Raw genomic sequence first — 12,656 nt, 5'->3', positions numbered from 1 at the left:
AACATCTGGGACAGTGAGACATGAGTATAGAATGGGACAGTTTACTTAATGTATTTTAAGCAACACATATTCAATCAAATTGTGGGTTTCAAAATTACAGGATGAACAGTCTAATATGCATTGTGTTTTCCATAAAACATCTTATATTATAGTAACTTGAGTTGGAGGGAAGCTCAAAGATCATCTAGCTCCAGCCTCCATGCTATGGGCAAGGTTGCCACCCACTAGGTTAGGCTGCCTGGGGCCCCACATAACGTGGCCTCCAGAGAAGGATCATCCGTAACCTCTGTGGGCAGCCTGCTCCAGCATCTTGCTGCTCTGAGTAAAAAATTACTTTCTAACATTTAACATAAATGTCCCTTCTTTTAGTTTAAAGCCATTCCCCTTTATCCTATCACTATCAGACCACGTAATAATTTCGTCCTCCTCCTGCCTGTAAGCTTCCTTCAAGTACTAGAAGACCATAGTGAGGTCTCCCCAGATCCTTCTCTTCTCCAAGCTAAACAAGCCTAATTCCCTCAACCTCTCTTCATTGGAGAGGACCTCCTACCCTCTGATCATCTTTGTGGCCCTACTCTGGACCCTCTGCAAGACCCCAGGCTTGGACATAATACTCCAGATGGGGCCTTGTGAAGGCAGAGTAGAGGGGGACAATCCACTCCCTCTCTCTGCTGGTTACCCTCTTTAATGCACCCTACTGTTGGCCTTCTGGGCTGCAAGTGCACAGTGCTGGCTCATGTCCATCTGGACATCTGAGTCCTTCTTCACAGAACTGCTCTCAATGAGTTTTTCTCCCAGTCTGCACTCATGTCTGGGATTGCCCTGACCCAACAACATCTACTGCACTCTACTTCCTGAAGGGAGGTTGTGATGAGGAGGGGTTTGGCCTCTTCTCCCAGGCAATAAACAGGATCTGAGAAAATGGCCACAAATTGTACCAGAGGAGGTTTAGGTTAGACATAAGGAAAAACTTTTTCTCTCAGAGAGTGGTCAGGCACTGGAATGGCCAGCTCAGGGAGGTGGTGGAGTTGCCATCCCTGGTGGTGTTCAAGAGGCGTCTGGATGAGGAGCTACAAGATATGGTTTAGTGGCTTGTGGTAGTAAGGGTAATGGGACAGTTGGACTAGATGATCTTGTAGGTCCTTTCCAACCTTGTGATTCTATGATTCTGTGATTCTATCTTGCTTGGCTTTGTTGAATCATTAGATTCTCATGTGCTTACTTTTTGAGCGTGTTGTCAATGGACTCCAGGAGTTTCCGGGATTGCTTGCATCCCATCATGTTGTTTTACAAGCAGATATCTGAGCGATTGAAATCCCCCTTCAGGATGAGAGTCTGCAAGCATAATGCCTCTTGCAGCTGAAACAGGAAGGCCTCATCAACAGAATCCCTTCAAAAAGGCATCCTGTAGTAGACTCCAACCACCACAGTCCTTTGTTGGACTTTTTGCAAACCCGAATTTCAACCTACAAGCTCCCAACATTTTCATGACTTTTTCTGCAAGGCAGCTCTTTGCAGTCTATCCACTTATTAACATAGAGAGCAAACATTCTCCTCCGCCCCCCTTCCCACTTTGCCCATCTCTTCTAAAAAACATATAGCCCTGAGTTATGATATTCCAATTATGTGGGTCATCCCACCATGTTTCCATGATAACAACAAAATCATAGTTTTCCAGCTGTACCACAGTTTCCAGTTTTTCCTGCTAATTTCACATGCTGCACACATTGGTACAGAAACACTTCAGCTGGGCTTTCAGCCATGTTACCTTTCTGGGAAGACCCCTGACAAAAAACTCTGTGATAAATCTGAAGTTTTACTCCACTGCTTCCTAAAGCTACAGTGTTACCTGGCCATTCTCTTTTCCTCAGCCGTACATCTCCTTCCTTAACCAAACTTAGCATAAAATCCTGGTGACAAGCCTCACTTGGTGATGAGCTCCCCTGCTGATGAGCTTGCTGCCTAGTATATTCACTCTTGCCCCTTCTGGTCAGTTGCATCCCATCCCATGTCAACATTCCCAGTTTATTAAAAGTGTGTCCTAAATCTTAGAAGCCAAAGCACTGTACATGACACCATCCATGCAGTCATTCATTCAGATGGTTCTCTTCCTTCTGCCTGGTCTCCAGCCAGGACTACTGAGAATGCTCCCTGTCTCTTGATCCCTTCATCAAATTCCCAATGGACATAAAGTATTTTTGATATTTTTTAATTTCCTAGTCACAGCCTGGTGTGATCCAGCTTGAAAGACAAGGGGTGGATATGAACCCTCTGTCTTTATCATACGTGGTATCTTCTTCCTGATATCCTAAATATGGACTCCTGGCAGGCAGCAGACCTCTCTAGAGAGGCTATCGGGGTAGCAGATAGCTGCCTCAGTGCCCTTCAGTGCACTGAGTCCCCAATTACTAAGATCCTTCACCTTTCTTAGTGGCACTGGTTGTGACTCTTGTTCTCTGTTGAACATTCTTAGCGTGGTTGCCACTTCCTGATTCTGAACCCTATCCATACTTTTTCTTCTTCTATCTCCGGAGCTTCATATCAGTTGGATAGGAGACTACAGGGATGAGGCTAGGGTTTTTCCATCTGCCCTGAGCAGAGATGACGCTTTAGTCTCCCTTATCCTGCAGGCATTTGCCCTCTGTCAGGTTGGAAGCCTGCTTGTCTTCTTCCTCTTTCTGGGATCTAAGATAGGGCTGTAAGCTGCCTGTGACACTACAGGATACCAGACATCAATCTGTCTCTCTGACTGCTGGATACACCTCAACCTGGCAAACTCCTCTTGCAGCCGGATCAGTTGCTCAAAAGATCATCAAGCTGAGCACATTTGCACTCACAACACCCCCACTTACCTCATTCCCTTGGAGGACTTCCAGATTTTAGATCTCCCCACAACCAGAGATTTAGGTAGCTCTTTCCCTCCTCAGTACGTCCATCTGGGCGGATGTATCAGCTCAGAAAAGTTATAGACCTTTGGTCTTAGTTTCTGCCTCAGCCTGGCTGTAGCGGTGGGTAGACACCATGTTAGTTTCCATAGGGTGCTTTACTGCCATGTTCCTGAATAGATAAGTAGCCTGCCTAACACCATCCCTGCTTGTCGTGCCTTCCCCACTGCCCCCCCCCAAGTTAAAATGCTGTAAGAGATGTTTACTTACTATGGGGATTCACAGCCAAAATTTCCCTCAAGAAACCTAAGTCATGTCTTAAAACGTATACTGATGACTCACTTCTGTTTTTGTAAAACCCATAAAGGTGTAAAAGGAAAATCCCACTTTGTACATGATAACTTTGTGCTTACAGGTATACACATGATCTACATTAGTTACACTAGTCTGAAACATAATTAAAAATTGGCAAACTCTTGCTTTGCATGGGAAATGTTGATGAATTTTTCTCCTCGTGGAAAATATTGATTTGTTTGTCTGTTTGTTTTATCTTGAGAATACAGACATGCAGAGAGTTGTCAGATTTGATATTTCTGATATTTATTAGACATAGCTGGCTTGCATTTCCTTGATTTTTGACACAGACATGCAGATGTCCTTTCTTATTTCTTTGTCTCCAGAGCACCACTACTGCTGACAGCTATCCCAAATGCCTATGATAAGTACATTCACAGCGCTTGAGAGTGAGAGAAAGATAGTAACTTAAAAACAACAACAACAACAAGAACAACAACAAACATTTTAACTAGTCAGCAGGAAAGACACAGTCTATCTTTGATTATAGTTATATCAGCAATTGGATCTAAGGAAATGGAATAGAGATGTGTCAGGGAAGGGTCAGGTTGGGTGTCAGGAAAAGATTCTTTACGTGAGGGCAGTGGGCACAGAACAGGCTCCCAGGGCAGTAGGCATAGTACCAAACTGCTCACGTTCAAGAAGTCTGGACAACATTCTCAGACACAGGGTTTGAGTTTTGAGTGCTGCTGTGTGGAGCAGGGATTTAGGCTCCATGATCCTTGTGGATCTCTTCCACTCAGGATATTCTATGATCTTCTGATTCACCCTGCATGGCTGGCTTATCTGGAGAACTGGTAATGGAATTGTAAGACTGAAGCAGTCAAGGGACCCTGAACATGGGACAAAGAAGATGTGCTTCCTTTTCCATGGGGTTTGCTTGCAGTTGGGGAGTGGTCCTCCGAAAAGCTGGTCAGAGAGCATTTAGGTGGTGGTGATGGGGACACTGGAGAAGTGAGGGCATCCATGTGCTGGGAATGAAAAAATAACAGTTTGTACTAGGAAGGCAGCTGGGCCAGGGGTGGCTACGGGGTTGTCCTCCTGCCCTGTGGCATGGGAGGCCTCCAGGCCCAGCAGCATCTCCCCACTGCACAACTGTGCAGCTTGGACAGTGAGTCACTGCATGAAGCTGGTGGCCTGGCTTTGCAGGGAGCTGAGCAGCTGCAGGGTCAGTGCTCCCTCGTCCAGGCCAGAAAAGCACAGGCCAGAGATGACAATGCGTTGTGCTGCAGAGGCTGCCATGTTGTCAGCCGCAAAGAGCTGCCTCAGCTCCTGGAGCAGCCAGGGCAGCAGGGGCCGGAGCACAGCTGGGGGCAGGTGGAAGACGGATGCTGATGTGGACACCATGGGGACCTGCCCTGCAGCCTCTGGTTGAGAGGTGGCAGGGCATCAGGGCAGGCAAATGGGCAACGACAGTCCAGCTCGGTGGCCATGCTGTCCAGCTGCTGTGGTGGGCAGGAGAGCGAAGGGGATCAGGGGCTGCTCCTCAGCCCGCTGCTGCAGCAGGAGGGGTCATGCTAGGAAAGGAAGAGAGGCCACAGTTACTCGCTGACCCCATCAGCGAAGAAACAAGTGACTGTGAGAATCCTTCTTTGTTTTTTGGCTCAAAGCTTGCTGCCTGAGGTATTTCTTGTGGTAAGACTGACTTGTCTAGAAGATGAGTGATGGGTGTTGCCGTGTGGCAATCAACATCACTGTGTGGCTGTTTGCCTTCGGAAGATAGTGTTCAAGGACAGTTTACTGGCAGAAGATCTAGCCTGTGACCAAATAACTCCTGTTTGCTATGGGAGACTGGGGGATAATACCACTGTATCCTGTGAAGGCAAGATACAAGTGGGCGTCTCCCTGCTCCCTCTTATCTGCTGGCAAGGCCAGGAAGATAGGAGCAAAGGAGTTCCCTGTGGAGATCCCAGAGCCAGAAGCTGTCACTCCAAAGATAGCTGACTCGACCACTTTGAAAGCATTGAAAAGGGGCCATCATCGCCATGGTCGCTGTGGCCGGCATAGTTGTTGCCGTCATCGTTGTCAACAGAACAACAATGCCCAACAACCCACCGCTACTGAAGATCAGTGACTGAACTATGAACCACGCTGGATCCATGGTGGTGACTATCTCCCTCTTGCTGCCTACAAAGGCTCCTTGCTTCTTCTTTTCTATCTTTTCTATCGCCCTCCATCTCTTCCCCATTACCCTAATTCATAACTATGTCCGTCCTCTCTTTCCCCATCTCCCTAATCAAGATTTATAATAAACTGGTCGGGCCAACATTTGAACTGTTGTTTCTTAATCTCACGCTGGGTATATAATATTAAAAGAACCTCATCTCCCTCTTATAAATCGGAGCGAGACAGTGCCTGGGTCCCTCAGGAAGGAAACCCTCTCAGCTGGGCTGCCCAGGCTGAGGCGTCCCTTACCGGTTCCCTTTGCTGCTGCGGCCTCCTGGGTGCCCCGGCTGCCTGAGCCAGGCAGGGCGGGGAAGAAGCTTCAGTGGCTCTGGGGACGAGCACTGAGAGTGGCTGTCGGCAGCTCCCAGAGCACGAGATCAGCTCCAAGGCTATCCTTTCTGCTCGCTCCAAACCTCACAGACATGCTCAGCTGGAGTGCAGGCACAAGCCAGCAGAGTGTCCAGCAATAAACAGTGAGGTCCACTTGATCACAGTCCATCTCTCTGTATGTCACTGTCCCCACTATCACCTGCAGCGCTCTGACCCTAGCAAGTGCACTGGGTTTTCCACAGTTCCTCTGTCCATTCCATTCCCCACACTTTATATGATCACTCTTGGTACTTCGCAGCAATGACCAAGGCTTTGATCGAGACTTTTCAGGGCCCTATCAGGTCTCAGGCCCTGTCACATCATCCCAGCCTTGACACATCTCCACATCTGTCCAGCATAGGGGTGTCTTCGACAAAACCCATGCCTGCCTTTGAGGCAGCAGGACATGGATCTACTATCTCTCCCCACATGCTAGCAGTGCTGCCCTTCCCTCTGCATGCACTTGCTCTTTCCACACCATGTCAAAGGCAGTCCTTGGCTCCCTCTCAGGGATTTTCACCATCTCACTCCTCTGTTCAGGTACAGCTGGGCTGATCCCCACTGCTCAGCAGCACCAGGCCTAATCCAGGCTCTGCCACCTTTCTGGGGTCACAGAGAGGAGTGATACTCTCTAGCCAGAGAGGTTCATTGGAGACACCTCAAGAACTTTCCCTCTGAGAAAGGCATGTGTAGCCAGAACTGGTTCGGCCTGGGGCAGAAAAGCCTTCAGGGCACCCAGGAGAACACCCTCATGCTTCTGGTGAAAGGAGAAAGGGTTCAGGCTTTTATCAGCAGTGCTTGCCTGGAGAAGGAGAGACAATGGAATCAAGGGGTTCTTGCTGGGGACAACGACAGATGAGATGCATTAAACACCAACAGGATGTGGAACCTATAAGCCTGGAGGTTTTGCAGAGTTTAATGGCCACAACACAGTTACAACTGTCACAAGTCCAGGAGGAAAAAGCATTGCCAGTGTAAATTGTAGCAATGACATCCTCATTCACAAAAAAGATCTAGACACTACAGCATGAAAAGTCGACCTTCTCCATTTAGTATATCAGCTTCCAAGAGAACCTGTCAAAATCTGTGTGTCCAGGTTACTTTGGAGTAACTCCGAGGAAGAGACTTACAACCTCTCTGGAAAACCAGTGCAAGGGCTCATTCACCCTCACAGGAAAGAGGTGCTTTCTGATGCTAATGGGTAACATGCTGTGTCCCAATTTGTGTCCACTGACACTTGTCCTATCACTGAGCGCCATCAGAAAGAGTCTAGCCTTGTTTGTTTTGCACCCCAGTTCAGAGTGGCAAGTATGGATTAGAAGTTGCATGTGTGACTCCTGCCTGGCTCACCAGTGGTGTGAGTCATGACCTTCTGGTGACAACAACAGCTGGTGAACCAAACAGGAAAGTCTTTAACTTCCACTTAGTTATGAAACAGTGTGATCTGTGTGCTAAGGTATGTCCAGGAAATGCTACCTCCATATGAGGTCCTGAGGGAAAGAAAAGCAGCACACGTAGCCACTCATTTTGCCCATTTGACTGTACATCATGTAGGCACTGAGTGGGTATATCAGATCCCTTACCATGCACCAGTCTCTGAAAAAATTGTATGATACAGTGAGTTGTTAAAGACCACACTGAGAGCAATGGGTGTCAAGACACTGAGAGCAATGGGTGTCGAGACACTTGAACACTGGGCTGCAAATTTAGCAAAAGCCACCTAGTTAGTCAGCTCTCTGGGATCTGCCAGTCTAGCTGGTCCTCCTTAGCCAAAGTTCTAGACTCTATTCTAGACTCTAGTAGACTCTATTCTAAAATACTGTAGTACAAATGACAAACATGCTGGGCAAAACAGTTTGGGTTAGGTGGACCTAGGTGCACTTTATAGACAATATAGACAATTTATAGACATTTATAGACATTGATTAAATCTGCCGCCTGCACCCCCCAAGTCTTCTCTATGGTGAAGATTTCCATCTCCTTCTGCCTTTTCTCATAGGAGAGATGCTGCAGTCCTTTTATCATCTTTGTGGCTCTCCACTAGACTCTTTTTCACAGCTCCATGTCATTTTTTGTACTTGGGATCCCAGACTCTGGTTCAGTTCTTGTTATGTGACCTCACCAGTGATGAGTAGAGAGCAAAGATCACCTCCCTGCACCTGCATATCACACACACCAGCCTGGGAGCCTCTGGGAGGGGTAAACAGACAGTAAATAAAGTGGATGTCATTATGCTATAGTTGTCTCACCCAGGATGAAAACATCAATTAATTATTCTTTAAGGAAGCAAGAGATACTGCCCTTACCCATATGGGTGACTTTAACTTGCCAGAGGTTAACTGGAAATACCACGAAACTAATAGAAATGGGTCCAGTTATCAACAAGTTATCACCAAGATAACTTCTGGTACAGGAATGAAGACGGCTGACTAGGAAAGGTTCCCTCCTAGATTTGTTACTTGTAGTCATACAAAGTCTCATGGGTAAAATGATGATTACTGTCTGTCTTTGCCATAGTGCAGTTTAAACTCTTTGGTGATAACAGGAAAACTTTTTACTAGTTACTAAGATCCCCTGGGAAGCTACTTCTGAAGTAATTGGAGTCCATCAGTGCTGGTCATCGCTTAATTACCACTTCTTAGGAGCACAGGAACAGGGAATTCCAAAATGTTAGAAGTCAAACAGGAGGGACAGAAGATTGGCTTGGCTGAGTAAGGATCATCTTCTTCACACAAAAAGTATGTTGTTGCTAGAAGCGAGGTGGAGTGATTTGGCAGAACTATAGAGATGCCATTTGTTATTGTAGAAAAAAAGCTCTTGCACTCTAAGCTCAGTTAAGAGCTGAAGCTGTCCAGTGCTGTGGGAGACAATAAAAAAGACTATAGAGTATGTTGACAGCAAAAGGAGAACCAGAGATTACTGCTCCATTACCTGATGAGGATGGCCACCTCATAAATAGGGATGCAGACAAAGTAGAGTCATTTCATTCCTTCTTTACCTCTGTCTTCAACACTGATGATACACTCTGAGACCTCTGGAGCCCTAAACAGGAGGACTGTGAGCCGTGTTCATCTGTTTCTATGTTTTAGCAGTTGCTAAATATTCATCATGACCTCAAGCCTGTGAAGGATTTTTAAACTTTTTTTAAGTGTGTGGGATTTTTAAAATAATTAAGAAATTATTTTTAAATAATTTTTCTTTCCAAAGGTGGATGGAATAACATTATGCGGTTTCCAAGAAAAATTATGCACCAATTATGATGGAATCAATCTATTCAAAGCTAAAGAGGATTTAAGGCCCAAGAACTCTCCCTTGATTATGACAAGAAGTGGTGTCTTACACATTAATAATCAGGTTTAACATGATTTCAACAGTATGAAATCTAATGCAAAAGAAAACCATTTACTGAGGTGAAGTAGTCAAAAATACTAGCCTGCAGTATTGATCATACAGAGAACGTTCACAACATGCTTTTCTGTATGATGAACAGATAAATAAAATTGGATATGAAGAATTAAAAACATTTAAAAGGTAAAAATAATTTGTTAATAATTTGCTAATATGAATTACATGCCAGGAGGGATTACGTGACGCTATAGAGGTCAACTTGTCACAGTGTTGTAGCAACTTCTGGTATTGTCCATATTGCAGACTGTTCTGTGAAAGTTGATGCACGAATGGAACCTCAGTGAGTTCCCTGAATAGAACACATACACCATCAAACAGTATTGATTAAGAGGATGAGATCCTTCACACAGGCCATTAGCAGAAGCTGCACCAAGAGACAAGTATGGAGCTGCCGAAAAAATTGTTTATGTTGTCTGCCAAGAAGCCAGATGCTGCTGCTAAGAGATAAAAATAAAAAGCTGTTATCCAAAGTTGTTACCAGAGCTTCATGTCTGCGTTCCACTGAAGAGAAAAACAAAAAACAAACAAAGAAAAAAAACCCACAAACACAGAAAAGTAGTATCTTACTACTTAGCAATTACAGATTTTTTAAAATGTAAATGTATATACATATACTCACAAATGCATAAATTTGTATTAGAATAGTGTATGTATAAATAAAGTATGTATTCATTCACATTTGTACCCTACTTTATACATATGCTTCGAATGTAACGTCTCCTATTTTATTATATTGACCCAAATGTCAGAGGTGAATGTTAGCAGTATAAGAGAAGAAGTTGAACTTTCCTGCCAATGTTCCATTGCATTTTGTTGGCATGTGACAGGTGGCAGCAGAGGAGCTGTACAAAGTGAGGTGGTGGATGTGAATGGGGTGTTTCAGCAGTAGTGACAGTGGCAGCAGGTTACCTCTGCCAGTGCAGGTTTTTATGAGCATGGCATACAGACCATTCATTGCTGGTGAAAATGGGTAGCCAGTGATGGTGACTATGAGTGACTAAGAGTGTTTTGTTGCTGAAAATTTGCTCTATCAAACAGTGTTATTGTGCTTTTTGTAGCTGTAGTTTCCACAGAAATAAATAGGAGCACTACTTTTGGAGCAAAGGACTACTGTCAGAAATGGGTATAAATGCCTCATCCTTTGTAGTTCTGAGTGTAGAGAGTTTAAATAATGAAGAAATTTGCTTAATCTTCTTACTGGGTTGTGATTAGTGGTGCAGAGTTTAATTGGTGGTCTGTAACTAGCAGTGTTCCCCAGGGGTCCCTGCTCAGTTCTATCTTGTTCTGCGTTTCTAATGACCTGGATAGAAGAAGGGATAGAGCCCACCCTCAGTAGCTTTGTTGATGATATAAAGCTGAGAGAAGTGGCTGGCACAGAGGAAGAATGTGCTTCTACTCAAAAGGACTTGTAAAGACTGGACAGTTGGGCAGGGACGAATATGAGGAGGTTGAACAAGAGATACAGTAGAGTTTTGTACCTGGGGAGGAATAACTGCGTACATCCATACAGATTATTGGATGACCTGCTAGAAAGGAGCTCTGCAGGGAAGCACCTGAATGTGCTTGTGGACAACAGATTGACCATGAGCCAGAGGTGTGCCCTAGTAGTCAAGAAGGCCAATGGTATCCTGAGGTGCATTACAAAAAGCATGGCCAGAAGTTCGAGGGAGGTGATCCTCCCCCTCTGCTCTACCCTGATGAGGCCACATCTGTGTCCAGTCCTGGACTCCATGATTCAAGACAAACAGGAAACTTCTAGTGAAAGTCTAGTGGACAGTCACAAAGATGATCAGGGGCCTGGAGCATCTCCTATATGAGGAAGGCTGAGAGACCTGGCATTATTCAGCCTGCAGAAGAGAAGGCCAAAAGGGAAATCTCATAACTGTTTATAAATATCAGAAGTGCAGGAGTCAAGTTGATGGGAGTGGAATCTTTTCAGTGGTAAGCAACAACAGAACAAAGGGCAATGGCCAGAAACTGGAAGATGGGAAATTTCGTGTAAACATGAGGAAGATTTTCTTTGCTATGAGGGTGACATAGCACTGAAACAGGCTGCTCAGAGAGGTAGGGTAGCCTCTCTCCTTGGAGGCATTCGAGACCCATTTGGATGCTTTCCTATGTGACTTAAGGTAAATAATATGCTTTAGCAAGGGCTTGGATTTAATGATCTCCAGAGGTCTCTTCCAACCCTTACAATTCTGTGATTCTGTAATGCTAAGAATGCTTCCCTTTCCTTCCATGATTTTTTTCTATTGCATACCTGCAGAAATGAAGAAGTCTTCAGAGTTATGCAAATATATATTGATCATCATCATCCAAGTTTTCTATAATGTTAACAACTGGCTTTGTGTTTCTACATCTGAGTGAAAGCTAAGGGCAGAAAACTGAAATTATCCTGGCAATGCACACAAAATAGTTTTTGCTAACAGACACCTTACAGTTCAGTGGCAGTAATTTGCAGAGAAACTGAATGGGATTGTAAGACCTGATTTTAGGGAAGCCCATTCTGGATGGACATACAGATTTCAACTTGTCTTGAAGTTCTGATCCAAATCCATTTATCTCACTGAGATTTTTCACTCTGGGCTCTGCTCCGTATCAGCAGCGAAAAGGTTCTCAGCTCTTGTTTGGTATTGAAGATCTGCATGGAAATGAAATTAAGTCATTTCTCACTGTGTTTCAAGGAGAGCTAAAAGCAGAGCCAGGGCTTCTCCAGTGTTGATAGTCTGCCACCTGGCTGCAGGCATGCCTGCAAACTAGAAGTCAGGGGTCCCTGAGATGAGATAATGACAGGGTAAACTGTTATGATACAGTACAACACTGTGTTTGAGACCTCCCTTTCTGTCAATAAATCAGCACAGTTAGTGCAGCTCTGCTGGTGTCCCACACTTGCATCCTAGATAGGATAAACTGTCATGCTTGGCATTCCCTGAAACCTGGGAGTTGCTTATGCCAGGCAACAAGAGAGAAAAGTCATGGTTGAGATTAATGTACAGCCCACAGGGGCTGGAGAGGCACTGAGGCACTTGCATTCCCTCTGTGACTGCAGCTCTCCAAGCTTTAACCTAGCTGAAAAATCAGAAAAAAAGAAGCCCTGAGCATAGGATACATCTGTCTTTACAATATTTCTTTCTAGCATAATGTATAAGTGCTTATTTTCAGAATATATTTATGTTAAAGCATATATTTAGTGACTCTATCAGCAATTGAAAACAAAAGTGTATTTTTCTGTGCATCAGGAAGAAAATGCAGTTGGTTTCTGCATATTTATCAAGTTGTAAAATGCAGTTAGCAGAAGGGATAATTTAAATATCCTATGAATAGCTTTTTACATCACAGTAAATAATATTATCACATATTCAAAGATTATATTTTCACCTTGGATTTAAACCTCTTTAATGAAGACATCTTCCCTTTCTCTTCAATACCATTCTTGCCTGTTGTTTTGTACCCATCTATCAGCCGGTGAGTCAT

This window comes from Meleagris gallopavo, chromosome Z (genome assembly GCF_905368555.1).
Source record: "Meleagris gallopavo chromosome Z, MGAL_WU_HG_1.1, whole genome shotgun sequence".
Classification (NCBI taxonomy): Eukaryota; Metazoa; Chordata; class Aves; order Galliformes; family Phasianidae; genus Meleagris; species Meleagris gallopavo.
Note: the sequence above shows the minus strand (reverse complement) of the source record.